This window comes from Antechinus flavipes, chromosome 6 (genome assembly GCF_016432865.1).
Source record: "Antechinus flavipes isolate AdamAnt ecotype Samford, QLD, Australia chromosome 6, AdamAnt_v2, whole genome shotgun sequence".
NCBI lineage: Eukaryota > Metazoa > Chordata > Mammalia > Dasyuromorphia > Dasyuridae > Antechinus > Antechinus flavipes.
The window spans coordinates 224,353,888-224,361,005 of NC_067403.1; the positions used below are offsets into that span (position 1 = coordinate 224,353,888).

Below are 7,118 nucleotides of genomic sequence, written 5' to 3' on the forward strand. Positions count from 1 at the left end.
TGTGGGTTTATACTTAATTTCTACCAAACATCATTCCAGATTTCCTAGCAAGCTTTATCAAATGGTGAATTATTATACTAAAAGCTTAGTTCTTTGAGATTAGCTAACATTATGGTTATTTAATACTGTGTATTGTATATTTAATCTATTCCACTAATCTATGACTCTATTTTATAACCAGTACCAGATTATTTTGATGATTAACATGTAAAATGATTTGAAATCTGGAACTGCTAAGACCCCTTTCATAATTTTTTTCACTGATTCTTTTGATATTTTTTATCTTTTATATTTTCAGATAATCTTTTTTTCTCCATTATTCTTTCCATCTCTATGAAATAACAATTTGGTAATTCAATTGGTATAGCATTGAATAAGTAAAAAATAGAATTGTCACTTTTTTATCCTATTGACTCAATTAAGATTTATCCAATTGTTTTGATATGACTTTATTTGTGTGGAAAGAGTTTTGTAATTGTGTTTGTCTGGTCAGGTAGAATCCCAAGTATTTTATATTGTCTGTAATTATTTTGAGTGGAATTTTTCTGTCTCTTCATGGATGGTTTTGTTGGTAGTTTATAGAAATGCTGATGATTTATCTAGGTTTATTTTATATTCTTTATTTTTGCTTAAGTTGTTCATTGGTTCAACTAATTATTTTAAAGATAATTTCCTAGAGTTCTCAAATGATAACATCATATCATCTGCAAAGAAAAATATTTCTTCATTACTTATTTTTATTCCATCAATTTCTTTTTCTTGTCTGATTGCTCTAGCTAGCATTTTTAGTACAATACTTAATAATGGTGGTGATAACAGAGCCATTTAGTTTAAGAACAGCAACAAAAAGAAAAAAATAATAAACATTTATAAAGCACTTAATATGTGACAGGCACTGTGCTTTCCAAAATGTTATCTAATTTTAACAATTATAAGAATCCTGGGAGAAGATAGGTCATGTAGTATACTGTTTCACTCTTTAGGGATTTCCCAGGATCCCCAACCCAAAGGACCTCTTCCTATACCAAGTTTTGTCTCATCATTCAGGATATATAGAAATGTCCTGAACAGTTTCACAACATTCCTCCCACTACACATCTATCTTCATCTCTAGAGGAATCATCATAGATTTCTTCTAAAAATCTTTAAGTACTTGCACAAAAAAAAATAGTCACCATGAGAAGAGTAAATCATAGCAAATTTTTCAAATGGATAAAGGAATTCTTTAGAGGTACCACGTTGGAGGTTGTCATGGAAACTTTTCTCACTTCTTCCCACTGCTTTTGGCAAGGATTTTTTTATTAAATGATGGAGAAGAAGGGAATTCTTTAATGCCCTCATTAACCATATCTCTATTGCCATTTGTATAATTTTTTTTAGCATCTCATAGGCCAAGCCTTCAGCTCACAAACACCCTAACCCAAATGCAAACTTTAACTTATTAGTTCGGTCTATCAATATCTGTCCTCTCCACTCGTCTTCCACTACTTTTACCTGCAGCTTATGTCCTCAATATAACCTACTTGGACTATGGCAATATAGCCTCCTAATACTCTCCCTAATTCCTAAGTCTGTTGGCAGACTTAATTTAAAGCATTGAACTGGAGGTCAGAAAGATTCCAAGTCTGAATTTCACCTCAAATACTCATTAGCTTTGTGAACCTGGGCAAGACATTTGACTGCTATGAGCCTCAGTTTTCTCGTCTGTAAAATGCAAATAATCACATCTGTTATGCTTACCTCAATATCAAAGTGAGGGACAAGATAAAGTATGTAAAGTACTATGCAAATTTTAAAGCATGATATAGATGTGGGATATTATTACCATCATCAATGATACTATCATGAATACTCCATTCATATGCTTCCACAAGGTCTTCTTTCCCTCCCTATTTGTTGTTTTTCTTTTCTACCTCAAATTACCCTGGCATAAATATATATACATATAGCATAACTTTTTAGATATTATAGTATCCCCTTCCCTAAAATATAAGCTTTTTGAGGGTAGTGACTGTTTTGTTTTTGTTTTCCTCAGTGTTTAACAATGACTTGATCATAGCAGGTATGTCATAAGAAAAAGACACATAAAAAGTTTTTATTAAGCATACTTATGCCAAGTATTAAGCATACAGTTTGCCAAGAACTGTTTTAAATACTGAAATTACAAAGTAAAAATGAAACAGACCTTAGTCTCGAGGTCTGAAAATGATCTTTGCTAAATTGAAAGGACTTGAATATGATTTACATATTGACTTACATATTGGGTTACTAGATGTCAAGATAGAAATGATATTAGATATAATCCAATCCAGGAGTCCTTAACCTGGAATGATTGTCAGTAAGATCTGTGAACTGAGTGGGAAGAAGCAAATCACATCTTTACTTACATCAATTTTTGCAATTTTTTTGTATCTTACTTTATGAATTTTTAAAAAAGTATTATTCTGAGAAGGAATCTATAGATTTCCAGAACACACACACACACACACACACACACACACACACACCTGGTCTGATCTAGTCTAATCCCACAAAAACCCAATTTTATGTTGGGGAGTCAGAAACTCAAGAGTGTTGTTGATTGTATTATGTAAGGCATCATAGGTTATAAGTACATGGCGAGTTCATGTATGTATGTGTAGATGTATGTGTATGGATGGATAAATACATGTACATACACATATGTGCATTTATATACACACATAACAAATAATATATACATACACACACATTTTATGAAATAGACATTGCAATGAGCACATAATCTGCAAAACAGTTGGGAAGAAAATGCTTTGTAAATCTTAAAGTGCTGTATCAATATGATATACCTATATCTATCTACACACATAAAGTATATACATACATGTATATATGTGTCTATTGATAGATATGTAATGGGTAGAACTTGAATACTGGTCAACTTAAATTTATTAGGAGAAAAAGTCCTATATAATAAATAGTTGTTGAGTAAATCAGGATTCTAATTTTGATTACTGTTGCAAAATTTTGTTTCTGAAAGGGAAAGAGCCTCAGGAAATTCCTATTATAATCCTGTTATCCTGTCTGCTAGCTGACAGTATTATGAGTCTGTTCATTTCTTCTTCCTGGGTGCCAATCAAGGGTCCTTCAGCTCTCCAGGGCACAGGAAGTGCCTCTGTAGGGCATTTTTGTCCAAAGTCTATGGATAGAGCATGCAAGCAAATCATGACCCAGTCAATTAATCAGTTATGAGTCACTTTATGAAGGATGAAAGAAGCTTTTTTTTTTTTTTTGGGGGGGGGGGGGAGGGCGGAAGATGTCACCTGAGCTGAAATTTAAAAAACAATCAGGATTCTAAGAGGTAGAAATAAGGGTGCAGGATGACCAGAAATAGAATACCAATTTTAGGAAATAGCTAGAATATGGAGAGTGTAAAAGACAGGAATGTGAAATTAAGATGAAGCCTGATGTAGAAGATTCTAAGTTTCAGGCTGAAAAATTTATCCTTAAACCTGGAGGCAATAGGGAGCCACTAAAGATTTTTGAGCAGGAAAATAACACATTAATATCTGTATCTGTCACATAGTAGGCATTTAATAAATGTTTCTTCTCTCTCCATGTCTTCCTTCCTTCCTTCCCTCCTTCATTACCTACTTTCTTTGTCCTCCCTTCTTTCTTTCTTCCCTCCCTTCTTTACTTTTCCCCATTTCTCCCTCTTTTCCTTCTCTTTCCTTTATTTCTCCCTATCTCCTTTCCTTCTCTCTTTCCTTATTCTTTCTTTTATGATTTTACAGCAAGTTTATTTTTAGAGCAATTATTCAGTGGGCAACATCAGACCATTTATGAAAAAACTTTCCAAGCAGTAAAGATTACTGCCATTTTGATTTATCAGCCTTAAGAAAACCATCACAATGATTTTAAAATTTTTCAATCTTTAATAGTTCTATTAAATAGTGTCTATTTAATCCCCTGAAAGTTTTCCAGAGCCACTATCTTCATTATACAGTTCCATGATCTTTCCCAGTTCGAAGCTGGGCTTCTTTAGCATCTTGACTTTACAACCAAATACACCATGGAGAGGGTCTGGCAAACTTTTTCTATGTCTTTTCCAATGCTATCCAAAAATGACAAGTTCTTTTAAATCATTTGTATGTACCTCTCAAGTCATGATTTCCATTATTTTCTTATAAATTGATGGTCCTGTTAGTGCTGAGCATAAGAGATCTAGTTGTTTCACTTTTTGGTAAAATCAACACAAAAGAGGTGGAGCAAGTGACCATCAGGAGTTTGGACATAAAGATGGGCTTCAATCATGATAGTGTTAATGGTTAATAATTCACTTTTTAATCCAGAGTGCATCTTGTCCATTCTTTGAAAATTAGCCAAACATTTGTTTACCTTGAACATCTTCTGTACTTAGCTTGAACCTGAGAAAAGCAACCTCATTATCCTGTAGAAGACTCATATCAAAAACTTCACCCTTGTGACCATCAGAGGCTATTTTTTTATTCCTTGGCTCCTTGTAACTAGTGTCTTACCAATATTGTGAATGTTAAATATAGCTAGTGCTTTTATATTATGCCAATTCTTCTTTGAAAATGGATCAACCACTTTCTTATTGGCTCCTTTTTTGCTGCTTTTGGTGAGGAGCTTATTCTTGCCCACTGCCACAATCCTGTTCTAAAAAACCAAAAGTTCTTTTATTATTCTTGCAATTAAAATAATTCCCCTAAGAAGCCACCAATTATAATTCAAATAAAACAAATATAAAATGCTTTATAACTATTAAGCAGCTTTGATGTTACCCTAAAATATTCCCACAAAAGGGAACGTATCCCAAACCCCCCAACTCCCTCCCTCCCCCCAAAAAAAAAACAGTAGCAATAATTTCCTTCATGAAACTTGCTCCTAAATATATTTTCTGGTATTTGTCCCTGTACAAATTTCCTAGTAATATCTTTTTCTTTAAAGGCACCTCTAAGGACTGAAATGGGTGTGGGGAGAGTTTTGACCTACTGTCCACAGTTAGCCCTGGTCTTTATTACCAATCATCCCATCAAGTTCCATAAGCATTAGTCACCATGCTCATGTTCTCTAGATCAATGATGGTGATGATCAAAAGTTCCAGCAGCATAATGGGAACAGTGATACAGTATTCTGCCATAGGTCTTCAAGGACCAGTCCAAGAACAGGACATAATAATGTCTTAAGTGAAATGGCCCAAACTCTGAGTGGATGGGGACTCCTGGGAGGTGAGATATTAATTGACTGCTGACTCATTGGGTGACTTGGTCCAATCACTTAACCTTGGTGCTTTTCTGAGTCTCCACTTAAAAGATGGAGACAATCAATTTCTGTCTCAGGCTCAGGAAAGCTGTTTAAGGGGTATGTGTGAATGCATGGAGCTCTCTGGAGGAGTGTGGCTAGCTGTGGAAGAGTTAATGGATTGACTGCCTGGGGCTGGTTAACTTAATTGCCATTTTTTCAGCATTACTGAAACCAGAGAGGCCAGTCCTAGCTGGAAGTATTTATGGCCATTTTCTCATCTGTGCTCTCAAAGCAGATCATTAAGGGTGAATTCATCACATTTATTATAACAACAAAGAATTTTAAGTGCTCCCACCTGAAACTATTATATTGCCTCTCTTTTGAAGATTAGGATTTTTGTCCTCCCACAATGAACAGGCACCAATAACTCTACTTTACAGATAGTAAAACTGAGGCTTGAGAATGCTCACATCCACCAAGGATCACTGTGGGGGGACAGAGGGGAGGAGAAGGGGGGGCGTCAAAAGCAGAGCTGAAGTTACAATCCAAGGCTGCCTGACTGATCTTCTTTTCCTTACCACTAGATTTCAATACTCTCCCTTTCAACTTGTAAGTTGATATTCAGAATCTCAAAGAGCTTTGAAAAACACCCTGTTTTTAAGGTAAAGCCAGACAGTTGACTGGTAGCGCTCAATGCTGCTGATTGGATTTGGTAAGCTAGTATGGGGAGAACCTTGAAATCTTTAGAAATCATAAATTGTTCAACACAGCTCCCTACCAGGAAGTATGGCTCCCTTCCAGACCATTACCTCCCGGGAAAACCCATTTCATTTTGAAGAAATTTGAAACATTATAAAACCCTTACATATATTGAGCTGGAACCTACCTCCACATAAGTTCTACCCATCTGAAACTTATCTAAGTAACTCGGTGGTATGGTAGATAGAACACTGATCTAGTTGTAGTTTACCATCAGGCATTTATTGGCTATTTTATCCTAAAAAAGTACTTCAACTTCTCTTTGCTTCAACTCCCTTATTTGCAAAATAAGGATAATAACAGCACCATACTCCAGGTTATTGTGAATATTTTTTTTAAAAATCAAGTGCTTGATAAACCTTAAAGAATAATATAAATGCTGCTATTACTAGTATTATTGCTGCTACTAAAGTTACTACTAATATGTTGCTGCTGCAGCTACCAGTACTGTTACTGATACCGCCTGCTACTACTAGTATTGTTACTATTTCTGACTACTCATATTTTTGCTGCTGCTCCTAATACTGTTACTATCAGTACTGCTACTGCTTCTATTAGTACTTTTCTTAAACACTGATTTGCTGACTACTGATGTCGATGCTGATGCTGCTGGTGCTGCAATTACCACTGATACTGTAACTACTAGAAGTACTATTGCTGTTTCTGAGGACTAGTACTATTGCTGTTTCTGTTGCTGCTACTGTTATTACTACTATTAACTGTTGCTACTGACTGATTGTCAGTTGCTACTATTAGTATTGCTACTTCTGCTGACTACTAGTATTGTTGCTGCTGCTACTACTGCAGCTGACTATAACCATTGCTGACTACTGCTGTTGAGTGCTGCTGCTGCTAGTACTGCTACTGCTACTGCTATTACTACTACTACTACTGTTGTTACTGCTGCTGCTCTTGCTGCTACTAGTACTGTTACTGTTGCTACTATTAGTATTGTTTCTATTGCTGCTACCACTAATACTATTGCAACAATACTACTAGTACTGTTGCTACAGCTGACTAATACTATAATAATAATAACTAGTACTGTTACTGTAGCTGACGATTATTATTGCTTGCTGCCTACTGTTGCCGCTCCTACTTCTGATTACTGC

At 35.2% G+C, this 7,118-nt stretch overlaps 1 pseudogene; it reads right to left on the reverse strand.

The window, feature by feature from the left end:
* Positions 1-3,282: 3,282 nt before the first annotated feature.
* LOC127541528 (40S ribosomal protein S3a-like) lies at positions 3,283-5,143 on the reverse strand (annotated as a pseudogene).
* Between the last annotated feature and the right edge of the window lie 1,975 nt (positions 5,144-7,118).